Genomic DNA, 22,774 nt, shown 5'->3' with positions numbered 1-22,774 from the left:
TCCTAAAAAGCAATCTGGTCCTGGGCTTTTGTTTTGGGGGAGTTTTCTTATTACTGTTTCAATCTCTTTATTTGTGATTGGTCTTTTCAGATTCTCTATTTCATCTTGGTTCAGTTTCGGGAGGTTGTAAGAGTCTAAGAATCTATCCATTTCTTCTAGATTGTCCAAATCACTGGCATATAGTTTTCCATAGTATTCTCTTATAATCCTTTGTATCTCTGTGGTATCCATTGTAATTTCTCCTCTTTCGTTTCTAATTTTATTTATTTGAGGCTTCTCTCTTTGTTTCTCAGTGAGTCTGGCTAAAGGTTTGTCAATTTTGTTTATCTTCTCAAAGAACTGGCTCTTAGTTTCATTGAGCCTTTCTACTATTTGTTTGGTTTCTATTTCATTTATCTCTGCTCTAATTTTTATTATTTCCTTCCTTATGCTGACTTTGGGCTCTGTTTGTTCTGCTTTTTCTAGTTCTGTTAGGTGTAGTTTAAGATTGCTTATGTGAGATTTTTCTTGTTGCTAAGGTGGGCCTGTATTGCTATGAATTTCCCTCTTAGGACCGCTTTTGCTGCCTCCCATATGAGTTGGCATGGTGTATTTTCACTTTCATTTGTCTCCAGATATTGTTTGATTTCCCCTTTAATTTCTTCAAGGATGCGTTGGTTGTTCAGTAGCATGTTGTTTAGTCTCCACATACTTGTCACTTTCCCAGCTTTGTTCTTGTAGTTGATTTCTAGTTTCACAGTATAACGGTCGTAAAAGATGCTTGATATGATTTCGATCTTCTTAAGTTTATTGAGGCTTGCCTTGTTTCCCACCATATGGTCTATCTTTGAGAACGTTCTACGTGCACTTGACAAGAATGTATAATCTGCTGTTTTGGGATGGAATGTTCCATATATATCTATGAAGTCCATCTGGTCTAGTTTTCTGCTTAATTCCGCTAGTTCCCTGTTGACTTTCTGTCCATGTGATCTATCCATTGATGTGAGTGGGATGTTAAGGTCCCCTTCTATTATTGTGCTGCTGTTAATATCTCCTTTTCGGCCTATTAATGGTTGCTTTATGTACTTTGGTGCTCCTGCGTTAGGTGTATATATATTTATGTGCTATGTCGTCTTGGTGGAATGTCCCTTTTATCACTATATACTGTGCCTCTTTGACTCTCATTGCCTTTTTCATCTTGAAGTCTACTTTCTCTGATATAAGTACAGTAACATCTCCTTTCTTGTTTTTGCCATTAGTATAGAGTATCATCTTCCATCTCTTTACCCTGAGCCTGTGTTTGTCTGTAAAGCTGAGATGTGTTGCCTGGAGGCAGCATATTGTTGGGTCTTCTTTTTTAATCCATCTTGTCACTCTGAGCCTTTTGATTGGAGACTTCAATCCATCTACATTTAGAGTGATTATTGATATATGAGAGCTAATACTGCCATTTTATCTCTTGTTTGCTGGTTGTTCTGTATTTCCCTTGTTTCTCAGCCCATGTATTTCAGACTGCCAATCCAGTTTGGAAGTTGTCTATGATGGTTTTCTCAGTATTTATCATTTGTGTGTCTGTTCTGATTTTTTGTTTAGTGGTTACTGTGAGGTTTTTATAAAAGATCTTATAGATGAGATAGTCCATTTTCTGATACCCTCTCATTCCCCTAGCCTAAGTAGTTTCCATCTCTTTCCTCTTCCCCATCTAGGTTATTATTGTCAAAACTTTTTCTGTTTTCTGTGGTGACTTTGAAGTTATTATAGTTATTCTTGATGTTGTCCTTCCATTTATCTTTAATTTTTTTAATTAAGTGTTTGCTAACCTCTTATCATAGACAGTCTACACCCAGTCTTGATTTGGTTGGCCCCTTTCAGGTATTGGTTCCCTTTTTCAATCCAGATTGCAATTCCTATTTCTGTTACTCCTTAGAATTCTTGTATTATTTGTAATGTTCAAACCAGTCACTGTTTTCTCTACTCAGTGTTGTGAAACCGGCATACAGGCTGGAGCAAAGAGTGCTCAGCAACTTGAGGGGGTCGATCGATCTTACCAGCCTGGATGAATTTCCTTTTCTGAGAAAGACCATGCCTAAGAACTCACTTTAAAAACGACTCTTTTCAAATATTGAATGGTCATCATTGTTACTGTACCTGTTCTATAATTTTAAACAATGTGAGAATTAAGATTCCTGTAAAAACACAGGTGCAACGTTTGTGTGACAATCTAAAATTACTTGAAAAATTATATTGCCTATGAAATGCTTCCTCCATTAATATGTATACCTCTATGCTTGCCCACGATATCCAACTATTTCCCCCCACCGTGGACAACTGGGCAAATCAATAATATAAAAGCCTACCACTGCCAGACATGACGGACCCGGGGCAGGCAGCAACCACGCTGGCACGAAAGACAATGTTTTGATCATCAATGCCTTCTTGGAACGATTAGAGATCAAAAGGGGTGAAATGATGAATAAATGACAAGCAAAAGGATATATTAGAGTATATAAAGGAGCCATTTGGTTTAAAACTAATTTGGCCTGAACTTGTTTTTCCAAAAGGGCCTGATGTGGCCTGTTGAGCAGACATTGTACGTCTGCTTTAAACATTCACAGTGCCCCAAAGACAGGAACGATGTCCTTAAAGGTAGGGCTATATCTTCGCCCCATATTGCCATTTCCTTGAGGATAAGCATCTCTTCTTGGGAACTAAGGATTAATTACTGACGTGTAGCACTTGCCTTGTGTTGACTGACCTGCTGTGCTAGCTAAGCAATCTCGTGACTGTTGTAAAAGGGACCTTGCTATCATGTGATCGCTGCTCTTTGTTCCAAGATGGTGTATAACGGCCCTGTACACCCCATTTCTTTAGTTGTCCTTCTTCCTTGGGGACAGAAGGTCTCATACTATAGTCCTCAGACCTGGCTCTTAACAACCTTATGCCAAATTTTGATTTATAGATTGATAATGGATTATTTGCATTGACGTGTGCAACGTCGGCTCAGGCAGGTGGGAGAGCCTTCTGGGTCAGTGTGGGTGCAGAAGGAACACAGAACCACACCAGGTATTTCCACAGGGAGGTTCGGACCTAGGAACGTGTGACAGGGAGCCCCTGTTTAGGGGGAGCCCAGGGGTAGTAACTGCAGGAGGCAGCTGACACCCTTGAGGGGAACCGAGGGAAGGGGCTGAAATGATCAGAACCTGGAAACCTGGAGGAGGCCCCAGGGCCAGAGACCCAGATGTCTGGGTGGTGTGAGAGCCACAGGGGCACCGGGAGGCTGGTCTGGGAGCCTTGACCCAACTGGGTCTCCAGGCAAAGGCCACAGCTCCTAATATGACAGTTCAGGCCTGGCCATGGGCCTCCGAGCCCTTGTCCTCTCAGTTCCTGACTTCAGCTTTGCTTGCTGAGGCATCTGCTCAAGGAAATCTACCTGGAATGAACAGTTTGCCAGCCACACGGCTAGATAGAGCCAAGGATGCCGCCCAGGCCCACATGGTCATCATTTATTTTAGAGATCCTGGTTGATTTAGAGAATCAGCCTTTGGGCTGCTTGTTTGACTTCTCTTCTATGCTTTAAATTCCCACTCTTATGTTTTAAATTCACACATAAAGAGTGAGTCCTGGAAACCCTAGACCCCAACCTCGACCCCACTGGATCTCTCTCTCTCTCTACCCATGACCTGGTTGCGTGGCCCTGGGTGAGCCTTGTACACTCCAGGACTTGTATGTAATAAACTGTTTTTTCTTCCACATGTTTCCTGAGGCTTATTGCTGAAGGGCCTCTTGCAATCATAGTAAGAACCACAAGGGCAGGTCCAGCTGTAAGACTGGTTTAGAAAGGGGAGATTGACCCAATGTGAGGATGTGCCAACTACCATTTATTTCTACTCCAGTTCCCATTCAGGGAGTGGGGAATGCCTGCTGCGAGGGGGCAGGGGCCCCCCTGAGAGTTTGATTGTGCCTGGGGCCTCTGATTCCTTGGCCCCCATGTGCCCCACGTGAAAGAGGGGCCAGGATGATGCTTTGCCTGTCGAGATGATGACCTGGGCCCTGAGTCCAACACTCCTACCATGTCTTGATGCCCTTCTCCTCAGGGTCCATCACCAAGGACCAGCCATGTGCTCCTCTGAGGGCAGCCCGAGGGATGGGCCTTTGCACACAGCCGTGATGTGACAGCGTCCTTCCCCCTGAGGGCTCTACCCTCATTCAGTTGTGGGGTCAGGTCTGAAGACCAGTTCACCACAGAGGCCCAGGGTAACAAGTTGTATTGAGCTCTTGCATCAGTTTCCTGGTCTGCCATCCTTGCTTCCTCGGCTGGGGGAGGCTGAGGGGCATCCTGTTTTCTGTCCTTCTATTTCACCCCCAGGGACACAGTCTATGAACGTCTCTAGGACCCTCTGCTGGTCAGGTCCTGTGGCTGCCACTCTCACGTTCTGGGAGGAGATCACTGGTCCCCTGGCCTCCAGGCTCCACTGGCACTGCCCTGCTTCCCTGTGGGCGTCTCCCAGAATCAGTCCTGGGGCAGAGGAGGCCACCATTTCCTGCACGGAGTGATGGCCCTCACCCTCCACCTGGCGAGTGGGGTGTCCCCAGCTCTCCTGCCAGGCAGCATTACATGCTCTAGCCTGGAAGTCGGGATGGAAGCCCAGGCAGGACAGTGGGAGACGAGGCACTCGCCCTGAGGAGGCGCCAGGAAACGTGGGAAAGTGAGGCCCCACTAGGTGAGGAGGACACAGGAGATGTGCTGCCAGGTGGTGGAGGTGGGACCGAGAGGCTCAGGGTGTGGACGTGCTGACAGAGGGTTTGTCAGATGCGGGAAGGTCTGACTGGCCCTGTCTGCCGGGCCTGGGTCGGGGTCGCCTGAGTGGGGTCTGGGCTGTGCGTCATCAGTTGACCCCCAGGTCCTTCCCAACTCAGAGTAAGTCCCTCTCAGACCCAGAGGGGTGGGTCTGGCAGTGTTTCCTCCCCCAGGACCTACCTTCCTTGGGCCTGTCCTCCTGCGTGCTCCCACACAGAGGACGATGGGGAAAGGAGGTGTGCCTCGTGCACACTCACGTCCCACCCCGAGGACCCCAACCTTCCAGCTACCTTCTGGAGCTGGGGGACTGCTTTTGGAGTCAGATAACAGGATGTGGCTGAGGGGTGTGGAGGATCCACAGCTGGGGTCCCGGTGCACAGGGAGGATGAGGGGCTGTGGCCTCCCCAGCCCTCACTGCACCTGCCCAGCTGGTTGTGGGCAAGGTCTGCCCTGGGGCATCACCAAGTACCCACACATCCAGGGGCCATCGTGGAACAAGGTAAGGGAGCAGATCTCCTGGTCAGGGCACGGTTTTGTTCAGGTAGTTGGCCAGGACTAGAAAGGGCTTAACGCTGAGGATGGCTGCTCCTCACTTCTCCAGCTGGCCCCTGTCCCTCCTGAGGACACTGGTGACCCCACCCCTCACCTGCAGAGGAGCAAGGACACCAGGACAGAGCCTGGTGGGCTGGACGAGGCAACAGCAGGATGCAGCAGCAGCTGGATCGCCCAGGGTGGGCTGGGAGGGCTGCGGCTCCATCAGCCTCGCCCACAGATACAAAACCCATGACTTCCCACAGGGTCTGAGTGCCCGCATTGACACAGCACAGCTGCTCCCAGCCAGCTGAGAGGGCCAGTGGGAGTGGGGACACAGTGTGCTCTTGCAACAGGGTGCAGACATTGGGGAAGGAGGGACACCCATCCTAGGACCCTGGTCCAGCCATGGCTCCCAGCAGGAGGCCAGTAACCAAGAAAACCTGAGGACATGCCCCACCCTCCAGAGCAGCACAGCAGGTGGGCAGGGAGGAGGTGGCTCCGTCTCAGGGGCAGCTGGGGACTCTCCACAGGCCCCCCCAGGGACATCACTGCACCATCACATGCAAGTGAACTTTATTGAATCCAGGTGTAGACAGGTATGTCTGTACATGGTGCTGTGGAAAGGCGTGGGGTGAGGGGTTAGGGCCAACAGCTCAGGATGCTGGGCCAGCAAGGTGAGGTGGGTCGGGGCCAGGCTGTGAGCAGCTAGATGTCACCGTCCGGATGCCCGGAAATCTGGTAGTAAATGACACTAGCGCTAGCAGTGAAAATACCGATGAAAACGATAGTCACAGCAACGCCCAGGACCAAGGCAGCAACGTTCAGGCTCCTGGCAGTGGATGCGTAGCTCCGGGCCCCAGTCATATCACCCACCATCTTCCGGTCCCTAGACTGGGGGAGAAGACACAGTGAGAGGGACCTGGAGGGGGTCTGGGAGAGCCAGCTGAGGTGACTCAGGTCCTTCCCTGCCTGGTCCCTGCCCAGAGCAGCCTGCACCTGCTCTTCACCCAGATGGGGCCACCCCGTCCCGTCCCCTGGAGCCTGAGCAGCACAGTGCCCCGTGGGCCCTCCCAGCTGGGCCTCCATCTCCTTTCTCACAGACTCAGCCTCTCCAGTAGGCCTCAGGCTCCTCCTCCCTCTGCTCTGGCCTCTTCACTGGCTGCTCGCCCCGCAATGGGGCAGCGTTCCCTGTGAGTCCCTTTGTTCCTTCTGAGAGATCCTCGGAGCCCCATCCTGAGTCTGAGGGATGCAATTTCTCGTTTGATCAGTAGAGGAATTCCCTGGAGTCCTGGGGACAAAGTCAGACCGTGGCCATGGCCGTGCACCTCATGCAGCCTCATTGTGATCTATGCGCACACCCACACACACACACAAGGCCTCCCACACCCCAGGTGCCATCTGGGTGGGGACCTAGCCGGCAGACACACACTTTCTGGGGAATCCCCCATGCACCCACCCATCTTCACGGAGAAGGCAAATGCCACGAAGCCCAGGCAGCACCAGTTCATGAAGAGCGTGTTGAACAGGGACCAGATGACATGGTCGCGAATGGGGGACTCGCTGTGGATGTTGATCACGGTGGTTGTCATGGGAGCTGAGCCTTGGGGTGCCCCCATCACAACCACCCCTTTCTTGTCCCCGGACATGTCTTATGTTATGGGACACTGATCTGGAAGCCAGTGAAGAAGGGCTGGAAAGTGTGGTCTCGATGTGGAGCTATGACCATTTGTGCAGTGAGGACCGGATGCAGGAGGATGGTCCTTGGTGTAGCTCAGCCCCCATCTCGGGGTCCCCTTTCCACATCTCAACTCAGTAGTTCTGCTTTCTCAGAAGCTTCTATTTCATGGTCTTTCGTAAATTGGTGAATTGGCTGGAACTAGGAAGGTGGAACAAATGACTGAGTCTCAAGTTACTCTCAGGCAGGGTTGGAGGAAGGGCTGTGGTCTAAGGGGGGCTTCCTGTCCCAGGCAGTCAGGTCAGGTCCTGTCTCTGCTGACCCACCTCTTCCTTTAGGGCTGTGGATTGGCCCTGGGGACGTTTCCCCAGCCTGACAGTCACCCATCCTCTCCCCCAGCCCAGCCCCAAGCCTGCTGCAGAACCTCACTGTCCCCAGGCAGGGCCCCCACCAGGCCCTCACTGGGACTCCACACTCCAGGCCCCGAAGGACTCCCTCCACCCCCACCCCCAGAGCCCAAACCTGGGCAGTTCCACGCCTCCTCTCTGAAGTCTGTTGTTCTTTCCTCCTTCTGCCTCCAGGCCGCAGGTGGGGTCTGGGTGTTGCTGTGACACGCTCTTACTTGATACCATCCCTGCTATCAGTTCCCCTGAAGTGACCCCAGCATGCATGGGGTTAAAACTAAAAGCACACATTCCCAGGTCCCTGGGTCTTTAGTTATACTCATGTGTAAACGTCTGTCTCTTTAACCTGTGACTCCCTGGGCTTTACCAACAAATAGAAGTTACACATTGTTCAAGCCCCGGTGGGCTGGCACTGGGCTCCCACTAAAGCTGCGGCTCATCACTAGCCCTCGAGCTTCTTTTACAGAGAAACTAACGTCCAGAGAACATCAGGAAACTGAAACCTCCCGGGCCCAACTCCTCAGCTTCCTGACGCCAGAGTGTACCCTCCACCACGGAGACATACATCCAGGGACGCTCAGCTGAGAAATCCTTTGTCTCCTCTGCTGGGAGCAGCCCCAGACACAGGCCGATGGGAAATGCTGACCAAGAAGGCCACCGCCCCCTCCCCTACCTAAAACCCCAAATAAAAACCCCCACCCGTTTCTTAAAAGGGAGCTAGCAACTTTTGAAGCACTGGCCCTTGCTGTGCTCCCTCTGCCTGGCAAAGAAAGAAAAGCCTTTCCTTTTTCACTCAAGTCCGTGTTCTCCTTATTTGGGTTGGCATTGGGTTAAGAGACTGAACTTTCAGTTACATTTCGTGGTTGCAGATCAGGACCCAGCAGTCTGCGTTGCCTGCCCCCAAGGAGCCTTCCAGGCCCTCTCCCTAGGGTCCCCCAGGAACAGGAACACTGGGCGCTCTGTGATGTGAGGAGGTGGCTGTGGTGGGAGACAGGAGGACTCCAGGGCATTTGGCAGCAGCTCTGGAGCACGGGGCCAGCATACTTGTGCAGCCCCACCCCCCCCTCCATCCCCCATCATTTTATATAAGGGCCAAGGAGCTTGAGAGGAAGGATCCAGGGGTACCCAGAAAGCAGATCGCTCAGAGGAGCCTTGGGAGGAGGCAGTACCCCCCATTGGCCAGGGCCTTCCTGAAATTACATGCTTTCCTTCCTGCCTCCGTCCACCCCACGGAAAGATGAGGACATCAGAGCAGAGAGAGGTGGTACCTGTGGTCAGGTAGTTCCTGTGATCTAGCTGCAATGACCACTGCACTGTTCCCCTAACAGAACAGAGACATCGGGCGTCCTACGCCAGCCCCTGCACCACAGCCCCTCTGTAGCCCCTTCCACGTGGATCATCCCCTCTGGCTCCTTCTCGTCCCTCCCGCTCTGCTCTCTGAGAGCCCTCCCAGGTCAGGGTTCCCTCCTAGCTCTCTCCCGGAGCTTCTGAGGCCCCCAGTGCCCTCCTCCCTGTCTTGTCGTGGGAGTTAGCATTTCAAAGAAGAAGGAAGTCTCGACAGGGTCCCTTACTGGCCAAGATGGAGGAGGGTACAAACAGAATTTTGCTTTACATAGAAATAAGGGTGGAAAGTCTTCTTCTGTGAGTTTCAGGGGGAGGCTGGGTTCTCGTCCACACCCACTTATCCAATACGTGGAGCCTAGGGGTGCTGGAGGTACCCTCCTGGCTCCTGGCCGCCTCCTGCAGGTCATCTCCCACTGTCCTCTGTAAACCCGCCAGTTCCCTGAACTCATCCACTTGACTCTGCAATAGTTATTTGTGCTGTTCACCAGGACACCTGCTCTCCTCTTCCTGCGCAAGTGCAAGGAAGGCACTTCCCCGCCACCTTGAGAAGTCAGACGTGATTGGGGGCTCGCTGCGACAAGAGACTTGCCACACTTCCTGTGGCAACCATGGAAGCCCACGTTAGGGGAGTCCGCCTGGGGCCCCTGGGCGAGGGCCTTACTTGGACCCACACTGAGCACTCGCAGGAGCAGGAAATAAAGCTTGCCTTGAAGTCGCTGAGAGTCAGGCTCGTTTACCACCCCAGCACAGTCTGGCTCGCGCTGACCGACACAGCGAAGCACCACCACAAGTGCAGACGTGGAACACGTGGCCTTGGCCCAGAGCCAGCTGCCAGGCAGCGGGGGCTCTGCTCGAGGCTGGAGAGAGCGACCCGGGTAAGGAAAGTTACCGGGGCCGCAGGGCCCAGACTTTGGGCCAAACAGGACTCTGGGCACCTCTCCGAGGGTTTGCTGGATGAGATTAATGTTTGAACCATGGACTGAGTGAAGCAGACCGTCCTCCCCGGTGCGGTGGCCCTTGTCCATTCCTTAGGAGGCCTGAATAGAATAGGAGTGAGGGAGAATGCGCTCTCTCCGCCCGACTGCCTGTGAGCTGGGACATCCGTCCTTTCCTGCCTTCAGACTCAGACCCGAGCCAGAGCTACGCCATGGACTCCATGGCCCTGCAGCTCGCTGACAGCAGATCATGGGCCCCATAACCACGCGAGCCAGTTCCTAGTAATAGCTCTCTTTCTGTATACCCCCTGGTTCTGTTCCTCTGGAGAGCCCAGCCTAATACAAGCAGTGAGGAAATTGGTGGTTAAATGGCTCCCTGTGATATTTGGGATTCAGTTTTTGATCTGCCCTAGAATAAGATGTTGGACAGCAAACCGTCATCGTGCTGTTCGCTGTCGGCTGTGTATTTGGGCTTCGTGAGCTCAGGAGAGAATCGCCTGGTGGGTGAGCAAGAATGAAAGGATGTGGAGAAAATCCAGAGTGGAGCCTTGCAGCCTCAGGAGAGATGACAGCTTTCCAACTGCAGCCAGTAAAAGATAAAATTACAGGCTCCCGAGGTGTAAAACTCAGCAATGCTGAAGGAGGGGAATCGCGGGTGTGGCTCGCGCATCAAGCCCGACAAGTCCCAGCCCCTGCCTTCAAGTCCGGAGCTGGGCTGAGAACCGAGCGGTACCCTAGAACTGTGGGGAAAAAGGAGCTATGGGTGTAACGATGGGCACAGGAACCTGCCTGAAGTTAAATCAAATTTTTAAAAAGCTGATTCAATATATGAAGGAGTTGTAGTGCCCCCTCTCCCAAAACAGCCTAGACCCAAAGAGACTGTGACCCCAACTCTTCGTGGGTGAGAGGGGACTGGGAAAGCTGCTCAGTTCTCCAGTGCCTGCCGGACGTCGCTGCCTGATCCAGGACGCTGCATCCACTTTGATCTTCACGAGACTGGAGGAGAGGGTGGGATGGCTGCGGGGGGAGGGGTATTTTGCATACAGGAAGGAGAGTCCCCAAGTTCTTTGTGACCAGGCGTCTGAAGGTGGCCATCATTGGCACTCGTCACCAGATGCTTGGCTCTCTGGAGCAGCTGCTGGGCTTGCATCTCCCCCCACCTTCAAATCTGGGCAAATCCAGGGTGTGACCCACCGAGTGTCCTTCCTTCTGCTGCAGTGGGTGTGGAGGCGCAGGTCAAGGTGGAAGCTGGTCCCCGCACGACTGTGGGAAGCAGAGTCCCTACCTGACACTTACTGGGGGAGTAGCAAGAACAGGACGTGTATTTGGGGTTGTTTGTTACACAGCCTGGCCCAGCCCACCCTGACTGGTGCACTGTTCCTTGTGGCAGCCACCTCTAGGCTCAGCTTAGTCTCTCATCCATTGAGATTCTAGCCTTGGCTCCACGTGTTCTCCAAACCTTTTCCCGGCAGGATTTTCGTGACTTCAGAAACACAATTACCGAGGAGTCCGTTTTCCTAACATTTCCATCGGCCATTGCCTGATATATTCAGAGTCTGTGTTATTGGGTGAGAATAATTTAAACCTTTCCTTATTGTGAAATTTAGCAAACATACAGCCAAGGGCATAAAACATAAAGAGCACTGCCTAATGAATTGCTAAAATGCAAACACGTATGAAAATACCACCCAAGTCAAAGACCAATACATTGCCAATATCCTGGAGGGCAGCTGCCCAGCCTTTCCTGCACCGAGCCTCCCTTCCCATGAAGGTCACCCCTCTCTGGACTTCTGTGGTGAGCACACTCCTGCGTTTCATCCAAGTTTTAACCCCTAAGTGTGGGTTAAACCAAACCTGATTGTGTGTAAGAGAAACTTGAACACTATGGTTTAATGTTGCTTGTTTGGAACTGCTGTAAATGGAGCCATACTGTGTGTTTTCTTCGATGCCTCCATTCCTTCACTCAACATTGCATCCGTGAGCCTCACCCGGGTTGCTAAAGATCCTTTATCCTAATTTCTGTCTTGTTTTCCATTATATAAACATACCACAGCTCATCTGTTCCACTGTGGATGTTCTGCGTTGCTTGCAGCTTGTGGCTCCTGGGAACAATGCTGCTTCAGGCCCCTGTGTGCACGCACCTCTCCTACGTTGAATTTGCGTTTCTGTCGAATGTGTACTGGGTCGTGGGATACGTGTGTCTCCCATCAGGGGACCGGGCCAGATTGCTTTCCACAGTGGTTTTTGCAACGCACCCCCCACAACAGGCCCTGAGGGGCCCCCGTCTCGACGGGCAGCCACTCTGGGAGTTGTGTAGTGCCATCTCCTTTTGGTTTTAATTTTCATGTCCCCAGTGATGAATTAGGTTGCAGCAATTATCTGTTGCCACAATAAAGTTGCATAATAAACACCCACAAAACCTCAGTGGTACAAACCAATAAATGCTTGTTTTTGCTCAAGAGCATGAAATCTCTAGGAGTTTCAGCTGACCTGGTCCAGCTGACCGGGGATCTCTCATCCTCCAAGAAGTTACCCCAGGGTGTCCTTACAGCCATGGCAGGGTCCCCAGAGAGAGTAGAAGCACGCAGGGACTCCTGAGGTCCAGTCTTGGAACTGGCCCACGTCACACTCTCACCACAGTCACTAACTGGAGCAAGTGTGGATTACTGAAAACTGGCCGCAGTGACTCCCAGCCCCACATCCAGGCCCTTGTTGGGGGGAGTGGAGACTCAGGGCCGCTTCGGCAGTCAACCTACCCGAGAAGTCCGGCCCCTTCCTTACGTTTGATGACCATTGGCCGGCGACAGAAATCAACCAACGTTTGTAACAGGAGCTTTGCATGCAGCAACCTCGCAGACTGTCCTGCTGATACTGACAACATCTCCACATTGTCTGATGTTTGTTACTTGATGATTTCATCCAAGAGCTTGAATATTCCACTCTTTTCCTGTTAGTTTAGTGCTTACCCTATAAATTACGACATAACTCTGGTTTCTCAGCATTGGAGACCCTAGGGTGCCTTTCCCTGGTCAATGACGGGGGGGCCTCGGAGCCCCTTGATCCCATGGCCCCCCTCCTGATCATGCCACTTAGCTGTGCTCTTCAATTTTCATGTCCTAATGCATCGAGATGTTGCCATCATCGCCGGGTACAACTAATTCTTGTTTATACCGACCACGTACACACAGGTTTCTTTGCTGTTCGTCCCTCCCTCTGGCTCATTCTTGTCCAGACCGTTTTCCTTTGGTGTGATGAGCTCCCTTCAGCCTTCAGTGGGCTGAATGGCCGGAGTCCTCGGTCTTTGTTTCCCTGAAAATATCTGTATTTCACCTCCATTCTCGCAGTTTCACTTGGTGTAGAAGTGGAGGTTGGCGCTGAAGATACCATCCCACTGTCTTCTGCTTCAGCTGTTTCTGTGAGGTCAGCCACCGACGTCATCCTTGCCCTTATTAGGAAACCTGTGTTTTTATCAGGCTGTCTATGATTTTGTTTATAACTGTGCTTTTCTGCAATTTTACTACGATGTGTTGAGGTGTGCATTCATTTTTATTTATTCTGGGAGAGACTTCTCCGGTTTCTTAAATCTGCGTGTCAATGTCTGCCGAGGGTTTTGGAAAATTTTCATCATTATAGTTTCAGATATTGATTTTCCCCCTTCTCCATCCCCCCTCCTTCTGGAACTCCAACTAACCATACATTAAAAGTTGTCACTCCGTCTTCAGGATCTCTTACACTCTTGTCTGCTTCTCACACTGCCTCTGTGCTTCTGTCTGAACGCTGCCATCTCGTCCGTCTTCTTCTCAGAGGGAAGCCGTTGAGCTGGCAGCATCCCCCTCCCCTGGAAGCAGCCTGGGAACAAGATCCGGGGACCCAGGTGTATGTCCTCTCCAGCCGTGTTCCATGTGCTGCTGGCCCATCCACTGAGCCCTTAAGTTTGGTTACTCTATCTTGCAGTCCTAGAATTTCTATTTAGGTCCTTTTCAGATCTGCAGTGTCACTTTTTATGGTTTCCCATCCCATGCTAAAATGTTCAAGTTTACCTTTTACCTCCAAGATCATCGTCGACACAGCTGGGTTATTACCTGGAAATTCCAGTATCCAGAGTTTCTATTGTCTGTTTTTCCTGCTGATCCTCAACCATGTTATCTTGTCTGTTGACCTTTGGGTGCTGGGCGCAGAGCTGATTCCAGGTCTGGGATCATAACTCACCCAGGAGGCTCCTGATGATTCTGGAAGCGCCTGGAATCCCAAACCCAATTTCAGAGACTGAGATTTCTCCATGTTTCTGGATCTTTTCTTAAGTTGTATCTCTTGTTGGATGTCTGTCTTTTAATTCATATGTTGTAACAATAGGACTTATTTCTGTTGCATTTTTTATATTTACGATTTGCTCCCCTTTTTCTTTTGTCTTTCTTATTGCTTTTCACGGGACAGGTTACATTTTATTTTATAACTTTTATAAGAAATTACACTCATTCACTTATTCAACACATACTTATTGAGTGCCTACTTTGTGCCAAGACATGTTGTGGGTGGTGGACACAGCATGGTCTGGGTATGTTTTGTGATGGTTGTTCTCAGGACCTGCTCTGAGCACAAGACCCCCGGCCACCGGCTCCTCGGCATTTCCTCTTGCGTCCCTTTCATCCCCTCCCCCCACACCGGTTTCACCTAGAATTTTATTGGGGTTTGTACAGCTGCATTTCCTTCACCTGCGTCCTTTTCGTTGGTGGTGGTTTGGTCCTGAGACAGGGACAGACTCTGCAAAGGCATTTGCCCGCTCATTTCCTCGGCAGCTCACAGCTTTTCCTGGGTTAGTTTTTCTTTTCTGGTTTCTCCTCCGAGAATGGTTTCAGTGCAGGTGTCTGGGAGGGACACATTCTGAGGATTGCTGGAAATGTCTTTATTATGCTCATATTTGAAAGACAATTCGGCTGGATAGTAAATTCTAGATTTTTTTTTCTCTCCATACTTTAAAATACCACCATATAGTCTTCTCACCTGGTGCGTGAGAAATCTGGTGTCATTGCGATTCTTGTTCCACATAGGTGACCTGTTTTTCTCTGTGGAACTTTCCCTCTCCGGAAACTTTTCTTTGAGACTCGTAAACTTCACTGCCGTGCATCAAAGTGTGGGTTATTTCTCATCTTGCCTCTTCGTGGTCTTCCAGTCTGAGGCCCTCCAACTTTCTTTAACTCTGGGAAGTCTGTCTTCACTCTTTCTTCACTGTTTCAAGTCTTCCCCTCCATCTCCTTTTTCCTCCTGTTCCAGGACACATGTGCACTTCTGCCTCTTGCCCCTGCATCTCTCAGCTTTATCTTGCATTTCCCATCTCTTCACTCCTCCACGTCACCTCTGGGGACAGCTCTCGAAGGGCCTTCCAATACACTAACCTGCCCTCAGTTGGGCCAGTTTACACTGCTGGTCATCTTAAGAGTGATATATGCTGCCACTTCCAGGGTACTGAGTCTGCACCAAGCACTGCTCTCAATGTGGTACATATATCAATAGATTGAATCCTCACAACAACCTGATGAGAGGGCTGCTGTTATTTTCCTTATTTTAGAAGAGGAAATGGAGGCACAGAGATGTTAGGTAACCTGCCCAAGGTCACACAGCTGGAAAGCAGCTATTTATTTCAACGTGCCTAACATTGATTTTTGTCTAGCTTTGTGGTTTGAAGCAATTTAAGACATATGGGAAAATTGCAAGAATAGCTCAGAGAGCTGCTGTTCCTCCCTCACAGATTCCCTGCTGACAACATCTCACCCGTGGTTCCCGATCACAGCAGGAGCCAACACTGGCGCCATACTGTCAGCTAAGCCGAGGACCTCATTCGTGCTTCACCAGTTTTTCCCAAATGTCCTTTTTCTGTTCCAGGATCCCACGCTGCATTTAGTTGTTATTTCTCTCAGCCTCCGCCAGCCCGTAAAACCCCTTCAATCTCTCCTTCTCATTCATGATCTTAATACACTTGAAAAGTACCATCGGCTGTTTTGCAGAGCGTCCCTTGATTTGTGTATTCGGGGGGCTCTCACTTTTGCAGTGAGGTTATGTGTTTTTGGCAACAACACTGCGGAAATGCTGTTGAGACCCTCTCGGCGTCACGTCACGGAGCTCGCAATGCTGATGTGTTACTACTGGTGACATTGACCTTGATCACTGGGTAGGTGGTGTCTACTGGGTGTCTCCACATAAAATTACTGTTTTCTTTGTAGATAATTAATATAGTGGGATAATATATTGTAGATAATTAATAATCAGTGTATTTAAGACTATGCAAACTGCATTTCCCTTCAAGCTTTCCCCTATGAATTCCGTGTCCCCTGGTGGATCCTGTCCACAGCATGTCCACTGCAGAGTCTGCCCGAGGGTGGTTTCATTTTCCTCTCTCCGTCCACGTTGATTCGCTGGAATTCTGCAGTCGGGAGGAGCTGTCCCTCACCCTCCACTTGTTTATTTAACCATTGTCTTGCTTAGATCAGGAAGGACATACAGATACTCACTTTATTCTCTGGCCCACAATCCAGCGCTTTCCACGTTGTTGCTGAAACAGCTCCAGAGTTTGCTGTTCGGAGCTCCTCCGGGTTGCCTCCTGCGCTCTTTCACAGCCTTTCTCTGGTTTTGTTTGTGATTTTGAGCACTGCCTTACGTTCTAGCGCACAAGACGGTCCAGGCCCACCTTGGGCATCTCCTTCCCTGGGCCTGAACTGGCCATTTCTCCAGAGGACCCTGGTTCCTTCACTGGAGGACGGTCTGAGGAGCCCGGATCTGGGTACAGATGTGCTCCTTGCTGCGGGCATTGTGGCTGCTGGGCCCTCTCCACAGAGATGGGAAATGCATGCACGCATACTACTCCACACACACAGACATCTGTTGGTCCCTGTGTTTCTGGATACAGACTAAAAGCTGCGAGTTCATGCTGACCCCTGAGACTCCCATATGACTCTGTGGGGCTCGTGCAAGGCCTCCCCTTCCTACTCCTGACGTCGTTCTGCAACAGAGAGAATCCAGCTCTTTTTTACAAAGATTGACATATTTGTTCAGTCCCCAACGGCAGGTAAAAGAGGTTCAGAATTTCTAGAGCATCGCCCTGAGGAAACCCCATTGCTAACTACAACATGCACCGGCAGCTCCTTGGTCTCCAGCCCACATCCCCTCCCGCTGCCGTCTCCACGGCGACAGTGGTGCCCTTCCCCCCCTCTGCCTCCCCGCGTGCAGGCCAGGTCGTGACGTTGGATTCATCTCTTAGGTGTGGATTCCATCTCAAATTTTCCCCAGTCCTGAGAGGTTTAAGTTTCTTGTTTGTTTTCGGGTATGTGAAGCATTACTTTGGTTCCAGCTGGTGAATTTCTATAAAAAGAGAGACCCAGAGACGTCTGCCCCCTCCCACCCTGGTAGGCAACCACTCTCTTCACCTGTGGTTTCTCCTTCCTGTACTGCATTTTCACAAGTGAGCGCACACACATGTGTTTTCTCCTATCACTTTCCTTCTCAGATTAAAGGCTGTGCACTCAGATGAGCTTTTGTGCTTTGCTTTCTCACTTGAGACGTGGCCTGGGAACCATGCATCAGTTTATAGCCATCTGCCCCATTCTTTTTCCCAGCTGCTTAGTACTCTACTGTGTGCACCAACCACGATTTATTCAATCATCTTTTACGAGCAGACATTTAGTTTCTTCTAATGTTTTGCAAGTACAAAAGCATTGCAATGGACACCTGTACAGAGTTCATTGACCTTCCCGCCTTCCAAGGACGCTGGGCCTGGTCCCTACACGAAGGAACGTGTCTGGTTTCGGGGCCAAAGACGGCCACTTCGGCCTTGACTCTAAGGCACAAGTTACAAAGAATATGTCCTGCATCATGTTCCTTGTCTGGGCTGGCCACCCCGACGGGCACCTGACTGGAGTGTAGAAACATCCCATTCATGGGAACAAGAAGAAATAACTCAAAATATCCAAATGTCTACAACCTTGAGTCAGAACCTAGAGAAACCTTAGGATAAAAGGGACTCACAGACATAGAACAGTTGGGAGTCTCGCTGAGGAGAGGACGCTTTGCCTCAGACCCAGACAATCAGTGCTCCTGGCTGCCATACAAACTATGGGGAGTTCCCCGGCTGATTGCGGTGCGGATGTTGTAAGTGCCGATTTGTTGTTCCCCTTTATCCCTGCTCCTTGTTCTGTTTCCCTTTAGCGATAAACTTTGATTGCTTAAACAACCAAGTAGCCTTGGCGGTACCTGTCATTCCTTGCCCTTTGCGGCTGCAGACAACACGCCCTTGTGCATGTGTACTTCCACATTGTTGGAGACGTATGGTGAGGCAGATTCCTAAAATGGGATTGCTTGGTGTAAGGTGAGTGCACGTGTATTTTTGCTAGGTAGGAGCAAATTTCCTCCAGAATTGTACCGTTTGCATCCCCCAGAGATGCAGGAGTGGGCTGGCTTCCCAGCAGCTTCACCAACAGAGTGTGTCACATTTTAAAATTTTTGCCAGTTTGACAGGTGAGAAGTGAAATCTCAGTCAATTTAATTTGTATTTTTCTAATGAGTGAGTTTAATATTTTTTCCATATATTTGAGGGTCACTTTTTTTTTAATGTAGATTGTCTGATCATGTCTTTTCTCCATTTTTCTTATTCAGCTTTTGGTCCTTTGTCCTTCAAGGTTTCAGATTTCTTGACCTATGAGGGATATTAGCCCTCTGTCTGTGGTGTGTGTTCCGAATATGTTCTCCTGGTTTCTCAGTGATCTTTTTCCTTTGTTTACAGTGTTTTTTGTCATGCAGATTTAAACAACTGTTTACATAGTCAAATTAATTCACCTTTCTTTTGCTGCATCTGCATTTTCAGTCTTAGAAAGCCTTTCTTTGGTGCCTGTATGGTTTCAGATCTGCATACAGATCCCAGCCTGTTTCTCTACAAGTCCACTGTGACTGCGCTGGGCTCCGTCGGCATTCGGGCGGCCCTGGACTTCCTGTTCCGTTCCTGGGCCGTGTCTGTTCTGGCCCCACACACGGAGTTAACGTGGAGGGCGTGCCCAGGACTGAAACTTGGCTGTTACTCCTGCTCAGGGTTTGCGTCTTTAACTGTGTGAATAGGGCTTTTTAGAGCTGAGGGTCCATCTGGTGTGATGCTTCAGTGCCCACACTCTGTTCCTCAACTGTGTGTTTTTCTTTAAAGTCTCCCTGTGCTCCAGGTACAGGGGAGCTGCTCCGTTTCCTGGGGCTCCCTGACATGAGGGCGTTGGAGTGAGGGTGCAGGGCAGGCCTCCTCGGCGCCAAAGCGAGCGAGGGGCCCAGGCAGAGGCGTCCGGGTCCTGCCTGGCATCCATCCTCTCTGATGCGGGGTCGGTGAGCCGAGGAGTCGAAAGAAAGATTTCTTAGACTCTCAAGATCTGGCAGTAGTGCTCTTTTATTTAGAGAATAGTGTGGAATAGCATGGGGACAGGACCCATGGGCAGTCGGAGCTTCTGCTGCTGCCGCTGCTTCTGCTGCCCCCGCTGGCATGGGGACAGAGCCCATGGGCAGGCAGAGCCGCTGCTGCTGCCCCCGCTGGCATGGGGACAGGACCCATGGGCAGGCAGAGCTGGTGCGTGGGGACAGGACCCATGGGCAGTCGGAGCTTCTGCTGCTGCCGCTGCCCCGAACTGAGGGTTGGGGCCAATATTTAAGGCATAGGTGTGTGAGTTATCTCTTTATTAGTGCCCGTTTGGTCTGGCCAGTTGGTGGTCCCACAACTTTTAGATAAGAATCAAACCGGATTGAGTAAATGGCAGAAGTCACCGCTCAAATATTATCCTCGGCTAAAGACAAAGGAGGATTTTGGGGTGGGGGGTCAGTTACACGAGGTTGCCAAACAGTCTTCAAAGATAAGGCCATCCCCCCTTCCTCCTGGCTCAGAGAGGGAGGCATCTTCATAGATAGAGGTTTCCCTGAGAAATGTAAATGTTTTCCCAACAAGGGGCAAACAAATTCCAGAGAGGGAGGCATGTTACAAATGCAATTGCCTCTGATCAAAGGGCAAACAAATTCCACTCCTTGGAACCTGCTTCTTATCTGTAGTTTTAAAAGTAACCAGCCTAAAAATCCTCATCATAAACTGTTTTAAAATTAAGCAGCCTAAAAATCCTCATCACTCTCCACCTGGGGTTCTGGCTGAGGCAGCAGGGCTGTGAGCTGTGTTACCATCTGAACCATCAGGGGGTTTCCATCTCTGTCTCTCCTTTCTCCCTTGGATGCCCCCAGTCTCCACTCCTGGGGAGCCCTGGGCTTTCTTCTGGAAGATCTCTGAGAAGTGGGGACATGCATTTTCTAAGTTTTGTGGGTGTGGGCCTGGTGATGTGAACATCACAGTCATCCTACTGACTCTCCGGCTTTTTTAAAGGAGAGAGACTCTGGGTGTTGTTGGTCCAACCCTGGAGACAGGGAGAGGAGGGCGGAGGCACAGAAGACCCTGAGAAAGATTCAAAACCAAACAATCTTTTTGGATCCTTAAAGCAAAACCTCAAACTGTGGGTTTCATGTCAAACTTACTGCCAGGAAGCAGCAAAACACAGAGGCTGGCTCCCAGTACGTGCCTGGGCGGGTCTGCGGGTGGGATGGTCCACCTTCCTGCCTGGGATCCACCCGCTGCCGCAGGGGGAGCAGGAGCCGGGAAATCACGTGGCTGCTAATGGGAAGCAGAGCCAGGGACTTTGTTTTCATGACTACGGTCTGTTTTTCCCCGTGTTTGGGATTGTTTTCCTTCCTAGGACTTGAACATTTTTTGACTTGAACTTAGGAATTTCAGTTCAATTTCTCTGAGGCTTAGCTTACTGAGGGAAAGGATTAATTACCGTCCTGTGATGTTTTCCTGGAATACCGGATATTGGGAAAGGGTTGGTGTTCAGATCTGGGCATTTTGAATGCTGCTGTCACAGCCTCAGGGCCTCTCTACGCTGCTGTTGGATCTGAAAGTGTAACTTCTGTTACCCTGAACTGGGGAAAGTGCTGAGGGAAGATCTGGGCTGGAAAACAGGACGGAAGCCAACTGGGGCCCAGAATACAACGTGGGCTTGTCCATGTCAGGGTGTTAAGGAAGCAAAAGCTGCCCCCACTCCCACCCCCAAGCTCCCGCCTGGCAGCCCCGGGAGGACACCCCCAGGGCTGATTTTGTGGGGGAGGTGTCCAGGAGAGGAAAACTGTCCCCTACCCATCTTGAGTTCTTGTGGCAGGACTAATAATAAAATTAACATATGTCGAACTAACAGGAGAAATACCAATTTAATACATATGCACGGGAGATCATTAAAATAATGCTCAGAGAGTGACCGAAAAGCAGGCAGCTTTTGTATCTTTTTATGTAAAGAAAGAATAAATTTGTGAGGATTTGACAGGACAAAAAAACTTAGGTTTGGGTGCTTAATTAGTAAAGAATTTAATGTGAGTTTGGTTTGGGGTAGTAAATGAGTAAAAACAGGAACAATGCTTGTTTACGTAGACTTAGCCCTGAATTGCCTCACTCTCTGACAAAGCTGTCTCTCTTGGCTTCCAGGTGCAGGGAAGGGAAAGAGCAGTGTAGAGGTGTCCTTCTTGCACTGGCTGCTTTTCAGGTAACTTGAACCCAAAGTAATCAATATGCCACTGAGGCAGGTCTTGGGCCCTGGGCCCCAGCACAGGCCTGGCCCCGTCCTGATGGATGGCGCTCCCAAGCCAGGGTCAGCTTGCTTGGCCACTGGCTTAGCATCAGCTCAAGTTCATCAGGACAAAGGCTGGGCCTGGGGGAAGGAGTGGCTGTTGGGGACTGCAGCAAACACCTCTGGAGGAAGGGCCCTGAGCTATGCTTTGGACAATGTAGGGGGTTCTTCCGTGAAGCACTGAAGGGTCTGAGATTTCACCTACTTTGCAAGCTGAGAAGTGAGCCTGCCGCAGTTTCAGAAGACAAGCCCAGGGTCCGGGACAGACAGTGGACACCTCACAGCAGGAGCAGTAAGGACACATCACCCAGGGGCTCTGCCAGGGCCAGCCCACACCTGCCTGCATGGTTCATGGAGAGGAGGGCTGGGGGGAGGGGACCAGGCACTTCTGTGCTGAGCATGACCTTTGCCCCAGGGAAACACTATGGTAATTAAACTGGACAGGAGACAAACTTGCTCTCTGCTCCAGGGGGTGACACTGTTTCCATCTTCTAAGGCGGTTCACGAGGAAAACGTCCTCAAAAGAACAGTCGGGAAACAAGGGGCGAGCCGCAGGCAGCGTCCCCCAGCTCTTCCCTCCAGCTGGCCCCTGGTCTACGGGGTGCGGGTCCCCGAACTCTCACCCCGCAAGCAGGGTGCCGCCGCCTCTGCCCGCCAGGCAGGCTCACGGGGTAGAAGTCTTCAGGGCAAGGTGGAGGGAGCTGCCTTCCAACTGAGGGGGCTGGGGGCAGCCTCGCCAGGGCTCAGAGCGCAAGGGTAATGTCGGGGGCCACCTGTGCCCGCTTTTCTGAGCCGGGCTCTCTGTCCCAGCAGAGGTCACGGGTCACAGGCCGAGGACACATTCCCTATCTCTGCCTCCCCTTCTTTCTCAGCAGGGTCTCAGCGCAGAGTAGGGGGGGCACCCCCAAAGCAGCCCCCGCATGACCAAACCAACCGGCTGGGTGCCTTGCGCTCATGCTCTGATTCTGTCATGCAAATCTCCGCTGACCTTTTAGGGCCCGTGGGCCCCGAGCCAGCGCCCCGCCCACTTCCGGCCGCAGCCCGGGCCTCCGGGAGGCCCCCCCCCCAACTCACCTCGCACACGCTGGCCCACTTCCGGCCGCAGCCCGGGCCTCGGCGCCCCACCCCCCCAACTCACCTCGCACACCAGGGCAGGAGCCCACGCATAACTTCGGGGAAACGGAGGGGCGGGGAGTTTCGGATGTGGCAACGACGCCCTCGTCCCCGAGGCCGTCCTGCCCCGCCCCCACTCCCCGAGAGCCCCGATCCAACTCCCCGCATGTCCCCACCCCAGTCCTCGCGTGCCTCGACCAGTCCTCGCATGCCTCGACCCCAGTCCTCGCGTGTCTCGACCCCAGTCCCCAAGAACTCCGACCCCAGTTACCGAGAGCCCCCACCCCAGTCCCCGAGAACCCCGACCCCACTCCCCG

General features: G+C 51.3%; 2 long non-coding RNA genes across 2 annotated transcripts; one reads left to right on the top strand and one right to left on the bottom strand.

Annotated features, from left to right (window-relative positions):
- Positions 1 to 5,868: 5,868 nt before the first annotated feature.
- LOC139040490 (uncharacterized) lies at positions 5,869 to 6,874 on the bottom strand. Its single transcript, XR_011494993.1, has 3 exons — positions 6,768 to 6,874; positions 6,410 to 6,599; positions 5,869 to 6,202 (listed from the first exon to the last, which is right to left on the bottom strand). It is a non-coding gene; the product is annotated as an uncharacterized lncRNA (long non-coding RNA).
- A 10,953-nt stretch (positions 6,875 to 17,827) lies between these two features.
- Positions 17,828 to 22,471, top strand: LOC123277974 (uncharacterized). The gene is made up of 3 exons (XR_006515181.2): positions 17,828 to 18,025; positions 21,203 to 21,260; positions 21,506 to 22,471. It is a non-coding gene; the product is annotated as an uncharacterized lncRNA (long non-coding RNA).
- The last annotated feature ends 303 nt before the right edge of the window (positions 22,472 to 22,774 follow it).

This window comes from Equus asinus, chromosome 17 (assembly GCF_041296235.1).
Source record: "Equus asinus isolate D_3611 breed Donkey chromosome 17, EquAss-T2T_v2, whole genome shotgun sequence".
NCBI classification, from domain to species: domain Eukaryota; kingdom Metazoa; phylum Chordata; class Mammalia; order Perissodactyla; family Equidae; genus Equus; species Equus asinus.
The sequence above is the reverse complement of the archived record's forward strand: the minus strand, read 5'-3'. Positions and strand labels throughout refer to the sequence as shown.